Genomic DNA, 19,199 nt, shown 5'->3' on the forward strand with positions numbered 1-19,199 from the left:
GGTGTGGTGTGAGCTTCATCAAGTATCTCTTTCTTAAGCTCATCAACATTAGGAACACAAACTCGAGCTTTGTATACCAACATTCCACTGTTGAGACTGAAAAGTCTCTAGGCCGACCAGCCATTACTTCATCTCGAACCTGAACTAGTTCAGGATCTTCTAGCTGTGCCTTTCTGATTCTCTCCAACAGATCAGACTGGAGTGTCAAATTGTGCAATTTCCCAACCACGAACTCAATCCCTGCACTAACCATTTCAGAAGCTAGTCGAGGGGCTATCATAACGGTGGTATAAACCTGCCCGGGACCTTTTTTGCTTAAAGCATCGGCCACAACGTTGGCTTTCCCGGGGTGATATAGAATTCACAATCGTAGTCATTAACCAATTCTAACCACCTCCTCTGCCTCATATTCAAATCCTTCTGGGTGAAAAAGTATTTGAGACTCTTATGATCAGTATAAATCTTGCACTTTTCACCGTAAAGATAATGTCGCCATATCTTTAAAGCAAAAACCACAGCAGCAAGCTCTAAATCATGAGTTGGATAGCGCTACTCATAATCTTTCAGTTGACGAGAGGCATAGGCTATGACTCTGTCAACTTGCATGAGAACACATCCCAGACCCTGTCTGGACGGATCACAATAAACCACGAATTTCTCTTGATCTGATGGCAAAGCTAACAACGGAGCTGTTATCAAGCGCTGCTTTAACGCCTGGAAACTTGTCTCACATTTATCTGACCATGCAAATCTCTGGTTTTTCTTGGCAATTCGGTTAGGGGCATAGAAATTTTAGAAAATCCTTCAACGAAATGCCGATAATACCCTGCTAAACCGAGAAAACTTCGAACCTCTGTCACAGACTTTGGCCTCGGCCAATTCTTCACTGATTCCACCCTACTTGGATCAACCATAATTCCATTCTTCCCAACAATATGACCCAGAAAAGACACCTCAGACAACCAGAATTCGCATTTTTTAAACTTTGCATACAACTTGTGATTTCTAAGTCGCTGCAATACCATTCGAAGATGATGCTCGTGCTCCTCTTCTGATTGAGAGTATACAAGGATGTCATCGATAAACACTATAACGCAGTTATCGAGGAAATCCTTGAATACTCTATTCATGAGATCCATAAAGGCCACAGGAGCATTAGTCAATCTGAATGACATTACCAAAAACTCATAGTCCCATATCTGGTTCTAAAAGCAGTCTTCGGTATGTCCTCCTCTCGAATTCTAAGTTGTTAATAACCAGATCGTAAGTCAATCCTCAAAAACACTGTCTTTCCCTGAAGTTGATCGAACATATCGTCGATTCTGGGCAACGGGTACTTGTTCTTAATCGTCAATTTTTTTAGTTCCCGATAATCAATACACATTCTGAGGGAACCATCTTTCTTTTTCACAAACAGAACCGGAGCTTCCCAGGGCGATGCACTGGGTTGAATAAACCCAATATCAAGCATCCCCTGAAGTTGCAACTTAAACTCCTTGAGTTTCGCTGGGGCCATCCTATATGGAGCTTTAGAACAGGTTCGACTCCAAGTACAAATTCAATTACAAAATCAATTTCTCGATGCGGCGGCAATCCCGACAACTCCTTGGGAAACACGTCGAAAAAATCTTTTACCACTCTGACTACCTCAGGCCCAAATGTTTCAGGTCTGCTGGAGTCAATTACCATCGCTAAAAGTCCTACACCTCCACTGTGTAGTAAATCTCTAGCCCTCACTGCAGAAATAACTGGGATCCGAGACCCTTGAATTGATCCAGTATAAACAAATGGATCCTCACCTTCTGGCTGAAAAATCACCATTTTCCAGTTACAATCTATACTAGCTGAATACTTGGACAGAAAATCAATTCCCAATATAATATCAAACTCAGTTAATTCCAATTTTATAAGGTTAGCACCCAACTCCCTTCCCTTGATTTTAACCAGCATAGACCTAATGTGCCTATTAAAGATAACCAATTCCCCGCTAGGCATTATGGTTCCAAACCCTCTTTCTAAAATATCCCAAGGCCTACCCAAAAATTACTTATTCTCATAGCTACATATGAACGTGTAGCTCCCGAATCAAACAACACGATATAAAAGAAGTCGCTTACAGGGAGCTGACCTGCCACTATAGAAGGGCTCGCTACATCATCAGCTTGAGCATTAGCATACATTGGAGTAGGAACAAATATCGCTTCCTGCTCTTATTCTTCTTTCTCCACCTGTGGGCAAACTTTCTTAAAATGCCCAACCATGCCACATTGAAAACATACTTTTCGGTTACATTCTCCGGGTTGGTGTTTCATGCAACGTGGGCACTCAGGGTAAGAATAACCTTGGCGTCCTCCTTTGCCTTGAAACCTTCGGAACCGCTTGTTCTGTCTTAAACCCACCACGGATAACGTAGGTTTCCTCTTCCGCTCAATCATGGAGCTCCTACCACTTCCACCATAATCTGGAATTAGGCAGGTAATATCCTGACCGTCTGCCATAATCTCCTGAGGTCTCGGAATAATTTTCTCAGGGCTTTCAGCACAAAAAGCGTTCTTTATATTTGAATCTCCTTGAAAGACTTAAGGTTCATGCATCCAAATGTTTCCATGCAATGGTTCCTCTTGATTACCAGACATTCCATGCTTCGCTGGTAATACCGAATCAAAAATAATTGGCAAATGTGGTAAAGATACGACAGGAGACCTTTGTTGTTTCAACCTCTGAATCTCTTCTTCATGTCGTTGAACCACAGCTTCCATTTTTGCAAACCTTTGCTCCAAATCCATCGGAGCCTGCGACGGATAACCATCACTCCCGTCGGAAGCCCTCCAAGGGCTTTCACCTTGGTTACAGGGACAACTTGGACTCAATTCTCTCCAACCGTTACTAGCCCTGGTGTAAAGACCGCTTAGTTTAATTTGGAAATTAGCAGATAATCACGTTTAATTATGAAATTATTTATAGCTATTTAAATAATTTATTATACTGTTATTATTGAATTCAGAGATGCATTTTTATGTCATGTAGAAGTTTTCATGATTTTGCATTCCGGTGCCCGGTATTTTGGAACTCGATGTTTGGCTCAGTAAAATCACAACTTAGTATGTTAGTAGTTTGGGACGATTTATTAGACATTGGGAATGTCGGGAATGGCCGGGAATTTAGAATTTCCCAAAAATACCCCTTTAGTGTTATTTATGTTATTTTAGTGTGGAGGGGCAAAATGGTCTTTTTGCCCCAATGATATTTTGTCCTTTAGTGGGCATTATTTAATTGAATTAAGTGTTATTTAATTTTAATTGTTGGCAAAAATGAATATATTGATTTCCTATCTTTTATTTTTCAAAGTTTTAAAAAATTAGAAAGTTAGAAAATATTCAAAGGAAAACCATTTTTTTTTCTCTGAACCCTCTCTCTATTTCGGCCCTCTTGGAGCAGCAAGAAGCTGGCCATTTTATTGAGATTTCAAGCTTGTTTCAACCTAAATTTGTGAACTCTTGTTGTGGTAGGTGCTCTCTAGCTTTTCTTCCTTTGTTTTCTTGAAAAAAATGACGAAAAATATGAGTTGCATGCATGATTATTTGATGTTGTTGCTGCTGTGAGTTTGTGGTTAATTTCTAAGATTTAAGCATGTTAAGTTGAGCATATGTGAGCTATTATTAATGCATGATAGTTAGGTTGCTTGAGTTATGAATTTTCTATGCAAAAGCTTGAGTTTTCAACATGAAATTGTGAGTTTTGTTGCTGTATCTGTTGTGGTCAAATTCTTGTGTTTTCAGAAGCTTTTATATGTATGATTAAGTTGATTTGGGCTGAATTGAATGCATGTTAGCTAGGTTTAACCAAGTTTGAGTTTGGAACTCAAAGCTTGAGCTTTAATGGTGATTTTTGTTTATGTGCGTTCTGGGTGGATTTGATGCTTTAGAAATGTTCTAGGGGATGTTTAGAACAGGTCTGGAAGTTTTGGTATGGTTTGGTGTTGATTTGAGCAAAGTGTGAAATTTTGAATTGCTGCCTGCGAGAACCGGAATTCCGGTTGTACATCCGAAATTCTGGATGGGGTTCTTAAATTTCCCAGAACAGGAATTCCGGTTGGGCAACCGGTCTACTGTTGGGGAAAATTCAGGAACTCTAGTTTTCCTCGATTTTATGTTTTTGGGGTATTGCCATGCTTTTTATCGATAGGGAAACTTTTAGTTCCTAGTTTAAGTCCCCGGGAAGTGATTTAGCGTATCACTTATAGTGTTGTGATTTTTATGGTTTAGGACCCTGTAATCCGCCGCGCAGATAGTTCCAGTCAGGTTGACCCGCACACCTGAATTCGGAATCCAGGTAAGATTAGTATAACAGTATGCATATGTAGATTACATGTTTAGCGTGCATGTAGGAAGCCTGTTAGATTACATTAGATATGTATGTTGTCTTCGAACCATCCAACTGTGTCACGTCGGTACAGGCTGGAGTATGACAAGCAGCCGGAGTATGACCGGTTCGAACGATTAGGCTGACACTATATCACGTCGGTACAGGCCGGAGTATGACCGGTTCGACCGATTAGGCTGATACTTAGGTTGGTGGTTCCGTACTATTTGACGTATCACGTCGGTACAGGCTAAAGTATGACCAGCAGCCGGAGTATGACCGGTTCGACCGATCAGGCTGATAATGGAACACGTCGGTACAGGCTGGAGTATGACCAGCAGCCGGAGTATGACTTGTTCGACCGATCAGGTTGTTACTTGTCAATAGTACCGTCCCTATGAACATTCAGAACTTAGTATCGTGTTGGACACGGCAGTTACGGGGACTCAGTATCGTGTTGGACACGGCAGTTAGGGTTATCGTCAGGGGTATGGGCGTCTGACCATGACCGGGATTTATGTATGAATATTATTATGCTTTTCTTACTGAGTCTGTCGACTCACAGTGCTATGCTTATGTGTAGGTAAAGGCAAGGCTAGAGCTGATGGACCCTGAACGTGCCTATGAAGATTGTACATGTCGGGGCGGTTAGGCCTGGAGCGTACGATCCTCGGGACAGCAAGGCTATTTTTGTAACTAGTCGCTAGGCGACAATTATTTTGTATGAACAGTAAACTTTTGTAAATGATTTTGTAATCGGGATCCCGAGTCTTTTGTATAAATATTTCACAAGTTTAATTAAAAAGCAAAAATTTTAAATAATCACGTTTTCCATAAACCTCGTTGATTAGCAACGAGCTGCACAGCATGTTTAAAAATCACGTAATACGCCTATGCTAGTTAGGGTGTTACAATTTGGTATCAGAGCCGCCAGGTTGTCTTTCGAAGATCGTCACGACATGTACAATCATCATCAGCAGTTAGCTCGTTCCACGGTTTAGTAAGCCTTTATTGCTTTAGTAGTTTATTTATTTATTTGAATAAGAAAAGCCTGATAGGAAGCATGTTAGTAGCCTGATAGTAGAATAGGCGCATGTTTCGTTTTAATTTCCAAATTAAGCGGCATTAGTAAGCTCTCGATGATCGTGACCTGAAGTGCCAACTCGGGATTTCGAGGCTGTTCAGACTAGATGGACGCCAGACAAAATATTAGGAGTCAGGGCATCTCAGTCGGGTCAGAACAAGGTCAAGGAGCTCAGTTTTCCCCCCAAGTGTTATGGGCCGAGGTAGAGGTCCTAGGGGCAGGGCTCGTGGTCGGGGTGATGTCAACTCGCCACAGGCTCCCCAAGTCGATCAGGGAGCCCAGAATTGGGACGTTAGGTTTGCAGAAATGCAAGGCAGAATAGAAGAGAAAGACCTTGAGATTCAGAGGTTGAGACAGCAGGGTGCTCCTGAAGTTCCGGTGCCAGTAGTTCCAGTGGCACCTGCCCCTGCTGTTCAGGCCGAATTAGTTGTGGCGGCCAACAGATTGGAACCTTTGTATGAACGGTTCTGGAAGCAAGCACCTCCAGTTTTCTTGGGAGGTCCAGAGGTGATGAAGGTCGAGTAGTGGCTGACGGTGATTACCAAGATCCTGAACTTCATGGGTGTCACCGGTAATGATAGACTGGTATGTGCCACCTTCCGGTTTCAAGAAGACGCTCTGGTCTGGTGGGACATGGTGTCTCAGATCCATGACGTCACCACCATGACCTGGGAAAGGTTCCGAGAACTCTTCAACGCCAAGTATTATAATGAGGCAGTCAGAAGCGCCAAGAGGAAAGAGTTCGCCCACCTGACCCAGCGAGAGAATATGAGCGTGACCGATTATACTACTCAGTTCGACCGGTTGGCGAGGTTAGCCTCGGGAATTGTGCCAACCGACTTCAGCCAGAAAGAGAAGTACCTGGACGGGTTAAATGCAAAGATTAAACATGACTTGATGATCACTACGGACGACAAGACCACCTATGCTGAGATGGTGAGAAGGCACTGCAAGCTGAAAGCGCAGTTGGATGTATGTCAGAGTCAGCTAGTACTCCGGCCAGTGGCGGGGCTCCTACCCCTCTTGCATTAGACTTTAGCAGGGGGAGTAGTGGTTCGGCCATGGACCAGAAGAGGAGAGCATCCACTGCATCCGGTGGCTCGAGGCAGATCAAGAGGTTCCGAGGGAACCAGAATCAAGGCGGTCGTCAGGGTAGTGTTGAGACCTGTTATTCCTACCAGGAGTGTCTCATTAGTAAGAGGCATCCTCCGGGTGAGTGCTTAAGTCAAGGATGTTTTTGTGTGGCTGCCAGAATCTTTAGTAAATTGGATAGACCGTATGATAGATATGAATCAGAGTTTGGAACCCTATTACCTGGCGGAGAGTTAGTTATCTCTAAAAGGTGGATTAGGTCTATGCCGATCAGAATAGATGGTAGAGAGTTAAGTGCTGACTTGATAGAGATAAGCTTAGTAGAGTTCGATATTATTTTAGGAATAAATTTCCTATCTAAATATTCGGCGAGTATTGATTGCAAAAGAAAGATGGTGATCTTCCAACCGGAGAGTGAAGAACCATTCGTGTTCGTTGGTTCAGTTCGCGGATCTCGGATTCCGGTAATTTCGGCCATGTCAGCTAGGGATTTATTGCATGGTGGATGTTTAGGGTTTCTGGCCGTGGTGGTGGACACCACTCGGCCAGATACCATTCGGCCAGAGGACATCAAGGTGGTTCGGGAATTTTTAGATGTTTTCCCGAAGAACTTCTAGGGTTACCACCTCAGCGGGAAATTGACTTCGTGATAGATTTGGCACCAGGGGTGGAACCGGTTTCCAAAGCCCCATATAGAATGGCTCCAGCTGAACTTAAGGAGTTAAAGATTCAACTCCAAGGGTTGCTTGACATAGGGTTTATTCGGCGCAGTGTGTCACCCTGGGGAGCCCCGGTTTTATTCGTCAAGAAGAAAGATGGATCTATGAGGATGTGCATCGACTACAGAGAATTGAACAAGCTGATGGTGAAGAATAAATATCCATTACCTAGGATCGATGATTTGTTCGATCAGCTTCAGGGGAAGACGGTCTTTTCTAAGATTGATCTCCGTTCAAGTTATCATCAGTTGAGAATCCGAGAGGAGGACATTCCGAAGACGGCTTTCTGCACTAGGTATGGACATTACGAATTCCTAGTTATTGCGTTCGAACTAACCAATGCTCCTGCAACATTCATGGACTTGATGAATAGAGTATTCAAGGATTTCCTCGATATCTGTGTGATTGTGTTTATCGACGACATCCTCGTGTACTCTCAATCAGAAGAGGAGCATGAATTACATCTTCAGATGGTACTGCAACGACTTCGGGAACACAAGCTTTATGCCAAGTTCAAGAAATGTGAATTCTGGCTATCTCAGGTGTCCTTCCTAGGGCACATTGTGAGCAAAGATGGGATCAAGGTGGATCCTGGGAAGATCGAATCCTTCAGGGATTGGCCGAGATCGAAGACAGTCACAGAGATTAGAAGCTTCTTGGGTTTAGCTGGGTACTACCGTAGGTTCGTGGAAGGGTTCTCTAAAATTTCAATGCCCCTAACCGAACTTACAAAGAAGAATCAGCGATTTATCTGGTCAGACAAGTGCGAAGCTAGTTTTCAGGAGCTGAAGCAGAGATTGATTACTGCTCCAGTGCTAGCTTTGCCTTCAGACAATGAGAAGTTCGTAGTTTATTGTGATGCATCCAGACATGGTCTGGGGTGTGTGTTGATGCAAGTCGATCGGGTTATCGCTTATGCCTCCCGTCAGTTAAAGGATTATGAACAGTGATACCCGACTCATGATCTAGAGTTGGCCGTAGTGGTTTTTGCATTGAAGATTTGGCGGCATTACCTTTATGGAGAAAGGTGTGAAATCTATACCGACCATAAAAGTCTCAAGTATTTCTTTACTCAGAAGGATTTGAATATGAGACAAAGGCGTTGGTTGGAATTAGTGAAAGATTATGACTGTGAGATTCTCTATCACCCGGGGAAGGCCAATGTAGTGGCCGATGCCCTGAGCAGAAAGGGTCCCGGGCAGGTAGCTAGCATGGTCCAGATGTCACCTCAGCTAGCGAAGGATATGGTTAGATACAGCATTGAGTTTGTGGTAGGTCAGCTTCACAACTTAACGCTGCAATCTGATCTATTGGAAAGAATTAACGTCGCTCAGATGACTGATCCAGAGTTAGTGAAGATCAGAGATGAGGTTTTGGCTGGTCAAGCCAGGGACTTTTCAGTGTCAGATAACGGGATGCTTTTGTATAAAGCTAGGGTTTGTGTTCCGAATAGTGTGGAACTCAGGAATGAGATCTTTGAGGAGGCTCATTCTACCCCGTATTCTCTGCATCACGGCATCACTAAAATGTACCAAGATCTCAAACTGTACTTCTGGTGGAGCGGTATGAAGAAGAATTTGGTAGAATTCGTATCGAGATGCCTCACTTGTCAACAGATTAAGGCTGAACATCAGAGACCAGCAGGGTTGTTGCAGCCTCTAACCCTACCAGAATGGAAGTGGGAAGATATCACGATGGACTTTGTGGTCGGGTTACCTAGGACCACGGGTTTGTTTGATTCCATCTGGGTAGTGGTGGATCGATTCACGAAATCTACTCATTTTATGCCTGTTAGAACAACATTTACAGTGGATCAGTTGGCAGAATTGTACGTCAGAGAGATTGTAAGACTTCACGGGGTACCGAAGTCTATAGTTTCGGACAGGGATCTGAAGTTCACCTCCAAATTTTGGCAGAGTTTGCAGCGAGCAATGGGTACAAAGCTGAAATTCAGTACAGCATTCCATCCTCAGACAGATGGTCAGTCTGAAAGGACAATTCAGATATTGGAGGACATGTTGAGAGCCTGTGTTATGGATTTTGAAGGCTCATGGAATAAATATCTACCGCTGATAGAATTTTCTTACAACAACAGTTATCAGAGTACAATAGTGATGGCTCCCTATGAACTGTTGTACGGTAGGAAGTGTAGATCCCCTATCCACTGGGATGAGACAGGGGAGAGGAAATACCTAGGTCCAGAGTCAGTTCAGTGGACCAATGAGGCGATAGAGAAGATAAAAGCTAGAATGCTTGCCTCACAGAGCAGACAGAAGAGTTACGCAGATCCGAAACGCAGAGATGTTGAGTTCCAAGTAGGGGAACATGTGTTTTTACGGGTATCTCCGATGAAGGGGATTAAATGTCTAGGGAAAAGAGGCAAGTTATGCCCTAGATTTACAGGACCTTTCGAGATTCTCGAGAAGATAGGTCAAGTGGCATATCGGTTAGCATTGCCTCCAGCCTTATCAGCAGTTCACAACGTATTCCATGTCTCGATGTTGAGAAAATACGTTTCAGATCCCTCTCATATACTCAGTTATGAGAGCCTAGAACTGCAGCCAGACATGACTTATGAGGAACAGCCAGTGCAGATCCTGGATAGAAGGGATAAAGTCCTTCGGAATAAGACCATAGCATTGGTCAAAGTTCTCTGGAGAAACAGCAAGGTGGAGGAAGCCACCTGGGAGCCAGAGTCAGATATGAGAGCTCAATATCAAGTTCAGGTTAGATTTCGGGGACGAAATCCTTTTAAGGGGGGAATAATTGTAAAGACTGCTTAGTTTAATTTGGAAATTAGCAGATAAACACGTTTAATTATCAAATTATTTATAGCTATTTAAATAATTTATTATACTGTTATTATTGAATTCAGAGATGCATTTTTATGTCATGTAGTAGTTTTCATAATTTTGCATTCCGGTGCCCGGTATTTTGGAACTCAGTGTTTGGCTCAGTAAAATCACAACTTAGTATGTTAGTAGTTTGGTACGGTTTATTAGACATTAGGAATGTCGGGAATGGCCGAGAATTTAGAATTTCCCAAAAATACCCCTTTAGTGTTATTTATGTTATTTTAGTGTGGAGGGGTAAAATGGTCTTTTTGCCCCAATGATATTTTGTCCTTTAGTGGGCTTTATTTAATTGAATTAAGTGTTATTTAATTTTAATTGTTGGCTGAAATGAATATATTGATTTCCTATCTTTTATTTTTCAAAGTTTTAAAAAATTAGAAAGTTAGAAAATATTCAAAGGAAAACCATTTTTTTTTCTCTCAACTCTCTCTCTATTTCGGCCCTCTTGGAGCAGCAAGAAGCTGGCCATTTTCTTGAGATTACAAGCTTGTTTCAACCTAAATTTGTGAACTCTTATTGTGGTAGGTGCTCTCTAGCTTTTCTTCCTTTCTTTTCTTGAAAAAAATGAGGAAAAATATGAGTTGCATGCATGATTATTTGATGTTGTTGCTGCTGTGAGTTTGTGGTTAATTTCTGAGATTTAAGCATGTTAAGTTGAGGATATGTGAACTATTATTAATGCATGATAGTTAGGTTGCTTGAGTTATGAATTTTCTATGCAAAAGCTTGAGTTTTCAACATGAAATTGTGAGTTTTGTTGTTGTATCTGTTGTGGTCAAATTCTTGTGTTTTCAGAAGCTTTTATATGTATGATTAAGTTGATTTGGGCTGAAGTGAATGCATGTTAGCTAGGTTTAACCAAGTTTGAGTTTGGAACTCAAAGCTTGAGCTTTAATGGTGATTTTTGTTTATGTGCGTTCTGGGTGGATTTGATGCTTTAGAAGTGTTCTAGGCGATGTTTAGTACAAGTCTGGAAGTTTTGGTATGGTTTGGTGTTGATTTGAGCAAAGTGTGAAATTTGAATTGCTGCCTGCGAGGAACCGGAATTCCGGTTGTACATCCGGAATTCTGGATGGGGTTCTTAAATTTCCCAGAACCGGAATTCCGGTTGGGCAACCGGTCTACCGGTTGGGGAAAATTCAGGAACTCTAGTTTTCCTCGATTTTATGTTTTTGGGGTATTGCCATGCTTTTTATCGATAGGAAAACTTTTAGTTCCTAGTTTAAGTCCCCGGGAAGTGATTTAGCGTATCACTTATTGTAACGCCCTAAATAATTAGGCACGCTACCCAAAATACTTATGAAGCCCTAATCCCCTAACCGGGATTACTAATTAAAATAGCGCAGAATTTAAACTTTTATATTAAACAGACTGAAAATAAACTTGTAATATATTTAAACTTTTCAAAATAGTTGGGATCCCAAAAATATTTACAAACTTATTACAAGTTCTTTCTTACTAGCCGACCTAAGCGGCAAAACAGAATACAAAAGTCAACACTGTTAGACCCATAACCCGCTTGGTCTGAAGTGGCATGAACATGTACATTCTTCGCCCCCGCTCCCGAAACTCATGGCCGATCGCCCAATGCCTTACCCTTTCCCCGCACAAGAGAGCACCCGTGAGCCAAGCCCAGCAAGACAGTATAAATCATAACAAATATATTATGCTCATTCACATATGTCTGTATAGCACAGACCTGATCATTATTTCATCATGCCCATTTATGTCTACGTGGCGTAGACCTATGTGTTGCGCTCACACATCTAATTAAATCTACGTGACGTAGACCCACGTGTTACTCTCACACGTCTAAATACATTAAGGCCTTAGAAGCGGTTCATCTCGGTTATGAGTACCGAGTCCAACCTGATTATGCCTTGAGCACATAATCCTTAAATCTCATTTCAATTAACATGGCATGGCATTTATACACATACATCACTAGGGTAATAACCCTAGGCTATTAAACCGTTCCTATTAGGGTAATAACCCTAATCCCGGTTACTTAACATTCATGCATATCATTCTCAACATAAGCGCCACTGCGCATACTCTACGTGCTAATCACTGTCTTACCTGTTGTCCCGCAATAGTAGAGATTCCAAATCCCCGGGTGCTCCTGACCAGGTGCCGGTAATCCTAGTCACACACAATCCGGGATTTTCACAAATAGGGTTAACCCCTGATTTCACATTCATAAAATAAATTCATGGCATTTCAAATACAGATAATCACATACAGCTCGAAAAGAGCTTTCCAACGGTATAAAGAACGTCCCAAACGGAGTCCCGAGTCAAAAGTTATGGCCAAAACAAATTTCAGCATTTCCCGATGAACTCCAACCGGAATTCCAGATGAACCAACCGAAATTCCGGTTGTCCGGCGAAGAACACGAAATTTCTCAATCTTTAAACCCCCAAAACTCACTCAAATCATCCCCAAACATTCCCAAACTTTCCAGAGCATCAATATATGTCATAATAAACATATTCCACAACTTAAACCCAACAATTGCACTAAAAATCAAAAAGTGCCATTAAAGCACCAAGCTTGAGTTCCATGAACTCAAGCTTGCTTTTCACAACCAAAATCACAATTAATCCACTTAGAGCAGCTAGGAAATATTATAGGGTCTAAAACACATATTTATGCATCAAAATTCAACAATAAACCCCATAATTTCAGATTGCACAATAATTAAAATCATGCCTTAAACTCCAAAACTTCAAGCTCTAAACTTGAGCTTCAAACTAACATCTTTCCAATATTTTCCAGCAGCTCAAGACCAAATAAAACATGTATTTTCAACCTAGAAAATACCCTAAAATCTTACTCCAAACTCAACAAACATAAGTCCCAACTAAATCATGCAATTTCACCAAGATTAAACACCAAACTTAACAACATGCATACACAAGAACACATCAACTATACATGCTATTAAAGCATAAAATTCAGCAAGGAAAATCAATTAGAAACTCAATTAAAAACTGTAGAGAATACCTCAAGACTAAGCAAGAATAATCCCCACAATCAAGCTCCAAAAATTAGCTCCAATTCACACCAATTTTCTTCAAATTCAACTTGTAAATAACAAGAGGGTTTGGGAGAGAGAGGGGGTCGGCCAAGAGGAAAGCAAAACCAGAAAATTGCTTTTCATTTCATCAAAAATCAATTTTAATCAAACATAGTAAATAGGGGTCAAATGACCAAAATGCCCTCATGGCTTATTATTCACACCTACACCCTCACAAGGGTAAATAAGTCATTTCAATACTCAATTAATTTCAAATAAATTTCAGATTATCATTCATCAAATAAAATGCCAAATAATCAATCCAATTTACATTTCGGGCCCGAACCCGGTTCGGCCCGAAATTCCCGGTTGTGACTATACCGCGCTAACCTGTCAGAACACACCTGAAAAGACAACACAGGCATACTATATAATAATATAGTTATATTAAGCACGTAATTAAATTAATTTCATGATTTTACCCTTCTCGGGTCATAATTACCAAAATGCCCCTGGCTCACCAACGGGGTCTTTAATATATTAAAATTCATATAAAATCACATATATTAAATTATATAATAATATAATTTCCTCAATTATACATAATTATCTAGTTAGGGTTTTGCTAATCCATTTCTTAATTCCGGGTATTACAATTACCCCCTCCTTATAGAAATTTCGTCCCGAAATTTACCTGAACAACTCCGATATTTCGTCGCATATCCGTCTCGAGTTCCCAGGTTGCCTCTTCTACTTTACTGTTCCTCCACAGTACTTTCACCAGTGCCACTGTCTTGCTTCTCAAGACTTTTTCTCTTCTATCAAGTATCTGCACTAGTTGTTCCTCGTATGACAAGTCCGGGGTAAGTTCCAATGCTTCATAACTCAGAACATGGGACGAGTCTGAGACATATTTCCGAAGCATTGAAACATGAAACACATTATGTACAGCTGCCAGCGCTGGGGGCATAGCCAACCTGTACGCTACTTGCCCTATCCTCTCAAGGATTTCAAAAGGTCCAATGAACCTCGGGCTAAGCTTTCCTTTCTTCCCAAAGCGTTTTATGCCTTTCATCGGAGATATTCGGAGAAATACCATGTCCCCGACTTGAAAATCAATATCTCGACGCTTTGGATCAGCATCACTCTTTTGCCTACTCTGAGCCGCGAGCATTCGCGCTCTAATCTTATCAACTGCCTCACTTGTTTTCTGAACAGCTTCGGGACCCAGGAACTTTCTTTCACCCACTTCATCCCAGTGAATGGGTGATCTACATTTTCTTCCATACAAAAGTTCATAGGGAGCCATCCCGATTGTTGCCTGATAGCTGTTATTATAAGAAAACTCGATCAGGGGAAGGTACTTTACCCATGATCCCTCAAAGTCAAGCACACATGCCCGTAGCATGTCCTCTAAAATCTGAATGGTCCTCTCGGATTGCCCATCCGTCTGAGGATGAAAAGCTGTGCTGAACTTTAACTGAGTTCCCATAGCTCGATGCAGACTCTCCCAGAATCTCGATGTAAACTTCGGATCTCTATCCGACACAATGGACTTTGGGACACCGTGCAGACGAACAATTTCTCTAACATATAATTCAGCATACTGATCAATGGAGAAATTCGTCCGAACAGGTAAAAAGTGAGCAGACTTTGTAAACCTGTCCACTATGACCCACACAGAGTCAAATTGTCCCGTGGTTCTAGGCATACCTACCACGAAGTCCATAGCTATATCTTCCCATTTCCATTCTGGTATTTTCAGTGGTTGCAGCAACCCTGCAGGTCGCTGGTGTTCAGCTTTCACTTGCTGACATGTAAGGCACTTTGCAACATACTCAGCGATGTCATTCTTCATGCCTGGCCACCAAAACATGGCTTTCAGGTCTTGGTACATCTTTGTCGACCCTGGATGAACTGAATAAGGAGTTGTGTGAGACTCATCCATGATCTCTTTCTTAATGTTTTCATTCATAGGCACACAAACTCGACTTCCAAATCTCAACATTCCCGTTTCATCTACTGAGAAATCACTAGCATTCCCAGCCAAAACCCTAGCTCGGGTTTTTATCAACTCTGAATCTTGCTTTTGTGCTTCTTTAATTCTCTCTAAAAGAGTGGATTGTAGGGTAATATTAGCCAATTGCCCCACAACCAACTCAATCTGAGCTCGAGTCATTTCATTTGCTAACTGTCGGGAGATTTGCTTCATAGTACTCAACTGACTCTGACCTTTTCTACTCAAAGCGTCAGCAACCACATTGGCTTTACCAGGATGATAAAGGATCTCACAATCATAATCCTTCACCAATTCTAGCCAACGTCTTTGTCTCATATTCAAGTCCTTCTGGGTGAAGAAGTATTTCAGACTTTTATGATCAGTGTATATCTCACATTTCTCGCCATAAAGGTAATGCCGCCAAATCTTTAGCGCAAATACCACTGCTGCGAGTTCTAAATCGTGAGTAGGGTACCTCTGCTCGTACTCCTTTAACTGCCGAGAAGCATAAGCTATTACCCTCCCAGCCTGCATAAGCACACGGCGAGACCCTGTCTCGAGGCATCACAATATACCACAAACTTTTCCTTATCTGAAGGAAGAGTTAGTACAGGAGCGGTAATCAAGCGTTGCTTTAACTCCAGGAAACTTTTCTCACACCGATCAGTCCAAACAAACTTCTGGTTCTTTCGGGTCAGCTCCGTTAAGGGTACAGCAATCTTTGAAAAACCCTCAACGAACCGACGATAATAACCAGCCAAACCCAGAAAACTTCTGACCTCTGTAGCTGACTTCGGTACTGGCCAATCCCGTACAGCTTCAATTTTAGCCGGATCCACCATGATCCCATCTTTATCCACTATGTGCCCCAAAAATGAGACACGAGATAACCAGAATTCACACTTTTTGAACTTAGCATAAAGCTTGTGATCCCGTAATCTTTGCAAAACCGCTCTGAGATGCAATTCATGCTCTTCTTCTGACTCAGAGTACACCAAAATGTCATCGATAAACACAATCACAAACCTATCCAGGTAATCCTTAAACACTCGATTCATCAAATCCATGAATGCCGCCGGGGCATTAGTGAGTCCAAAAGACATCACAAGAAATTCATAGTGTCCATACCGAGTACGAAACGCAGTTTTCGGGATATCTTCCTCTCGAATTCTCAGCTGATGATAGCCTGAGCGAAGATCAATCTTGGAAAAGACCGTCTTTCCCTTCAGTTGATCAAACAGATCATCAATTCGAGGTAAAGGATACTTGTTCTTAATGGTAAGCTTGTTCAACTCCCGGTAGTCAATACACATTCGCAGGGTTCCGTCTTTCTTCTTCACAAACAAAACCGGAGCACCCCAAGGTGAGTAGCTCGGTCTGATGAATCCCAGATTCAGTAACTCTTGCAATTGTATCTTCAATTCCTTCAACTCAGCTGGAGCCATTCGGTACGGTGCCTTAGACACTGGATCCACTCCCGGAGCCAATTCAATAACAAATTCAATTTCCCGAACAGGTGGCAATCCTGGCAAATCTTCTGGAAAGACATCAAGGAACTCACATACCAATCTCGTATTCTCAGGCCCTGATGTCACAGGTTGGCTAGTGTCCACTGTAGTAACTATGAACCCTAGACAACCTCTACCCATCAGGTCTTTAGCTTTCAATAGTGATATTCTCGGTATGCGTGCTCCTTGAAGTTTACCCACGAACACCGCAGGGTTAGCACTGTCGGGCTCAAACACCACCATCTTCCGTTTGCAGTCAATCATCGCTCCATATTTTGACAGAAAATCCATTCCCAGGATTATGTCAAAATCAGATAATTGCAGCTCAATTAGATTGGCGGTCAACTCACAACCGTCAATCCAAAAAGACAAGGACCGAATCCACCTTGTGGATATTATCAGGTCTCCCGAGGGTAACAGGGTTCCAAACCCCGAAACATAAATATCACATGGCTTATGTAAACTTTCTATCACTCTACTTGATACATATGAATGAGTAGCTCCCGAATCAAATAACACAGTATAAGCACAACCATTAATAGATAACTGACCTGTCACAACTGACGGACTAGCATCAGCATCTGCCTGAGTTATAGTGAAAAGTCGCCCCGGGTTCTGAGCAACATTCTTCTTAGGCTCTTCTCTCTTGGCTTGGGGACAGTCTCTGATAAAGTGGCCCACCATGCCACAATGGAAACATGCCTTGGCTCGGCACTCACCAGGATGATGCTTCTTGCATTTAGAACATTCTGGATATGATCGGAATGAGGACCCGCGACCCTGACGGCCACCTCTGTTTCCCCGTAACTTTCTATTTCCCCCTGAAGCTCCGGAAGCCTCAGCCTTCCGTTTGTGCTCAGGGTTGCCACTGTCGGTCCCCTTGCTGACATTACCACCAGCAGGAGGGTTTGATGCCATGGCGGCATCCTTTGCAGCCTGCTCCTTCATTACTTGCTGCTCGGCCTCCTCAGCAATTAAGGCCAAGTCTACCACTCTCTTATACAGAGTGTCATGTGATGTGGTAATCTTCAAGTCCCGACTAATTGTGCCCTAAATAATTAGGCACGCTACCCAAAATACTTATGAAGCCCTAATCCCCTAACCGGGATTACTAATTAAAATAGCGCAGAATTTAAACTTTTATATTAAACAGACTGAAAATAAACTTGTAATATATTTAAACTTTTCAAAATAGTTGGGATCCCAAAAATATTTACAAACTTATTACAAGTTCTTTCTTACTAGCCGACCTAAGCGGCAAAACAGAATACAAAAGTCAACACTGTTAGACCCATAACCCGCTTGGTCTAAAGTGGCATGAACATGTACATTCTTCGCCCTGCTCCTGAAACTCATGGCTGATCAGCTAATGCCTTACCCTTTCCTGCACAGTAGAGCACCCGTGAGCCAAGCCCAGCAAGACAGTATAAATCATAACAAATATATTATGCTCATTCACATATGTCTGTATAGCACAGACCTGATCATTATTTCATCATGCCCATTTATGTCTACGTGGCGTAGACCTATGTGTTGCGCTCACACATCTAATTAAATCTACGTGACGTAGACCCACGTGTTACTCTCACACGTCTAAATACATTAAGGCCTTAGAAGCGGTTCATCTCGGTTACGAGTACCGAGTCCAACCTGATTATGCCTTGAGCACATAATCCTTAAATCTCATTTCAATTAACATGGCATGGCATTTATACACATACATCACTAGGGTAATAACCCTAGGCTATTAAACCGTTCCTATTAGGGTAATAACCCTAATCCCGGTTACTTAACATTCATGCATATCATTCTCAACATAAGCGCCACTGCGCATACTCTACGTGCTAATCACTGTCTTACCTGTTGTCCCGCAATAGTAGAGATTCCAAATCCCCGGTGCTCCCGACTGTGTGCCGGTAATCCTAGTCACACACAATCCGAGATTTTCACAAATAGGGTTAACCCCTGATTTCACATTCATAAAATAAATTCATGGCATTTCAAATACAGATAATCACATAGAGCTCGAAAAGAGCTTTCCAACGGTATAAAGAACGTCCCAAACAGAGTCCCGAGTCAAAAGTTATGGCCAAAACAAATTTCAGCATTTCCCGATGAACTCCAACCGGAATTCCGGATGAACCAACCGGAATTCCGGTTGTCGGCGAAGAACACGAAATTTCTCAATCTTTAAACCCCCAAAACTCACTCAAATCATCCCCAAACATTCCCAAACTTTCCGTAGCATCAATATATGTCATAATAAACATATTCCACAACTTAAACCCAACAATTGCACTAAAAATCAAAAAGTGCCATTAAAGCACCAAGCTTGAGTTCCATGAACTCAAGCTTGCTTTTCACAACCAAAATCACAATTAATCCACTTAGAGCAGCTAGGAAATATTATAGGGTCTAAAACACATATTTATGCATCAAAATTCAACAATAAACCCCATAATTTCAGATTCCACAATAATTAAAATCATGCCTTAAACTCCAAAACTTCAAGCTCTAAACTTGAGCTTCAAACTAACATCTTTCCAATATTTTCCAGTAGC

The 19,199-nt window shown here is 41.9% G+C and overlaps 1 long non-coding RNA gene across 1 annotated transcript; it reads right to left on the reverse strand.

Moving 5' to 3' along the window:
- Window positions 1-17,793: 17,793 nt before the first annotated feature.
- LOC133035431 (uncharacterized) lies at window positions 17,794-18,532 on the reverse strand. Its single transcript, XR_009686648.1, has 2 exons — window positions 18,499-18,532; window positions 17,794-18,022 (listed from the first exon to the last, which is right to left on the reverse strand). It is a non-coding gene; the product is annotated as an uncharacterized LOC133035431 (long non-coding RNA).
- Window positions 18,533-19,199: the final 667 nt, after the last annotated feature.

The sequence above is a fragment of the Cannabis sativa genome, chromosome 3 (assembly GCF_029168945.1).
Source record: "Cannabis sativa cultivar Pink pepper isolate KNU-18-1 chromosome 3, ASM2916894v1, whole genome shotgun sequence".
In the NCBI taxonomy this organism is placed as follows: domain Eukaryota; kingdom Viridiplantae; phylum Streptophyta; class Magnoliopsida; order Rosales; family Cannabaceae; genus Cannabis; species Cannabis sativa.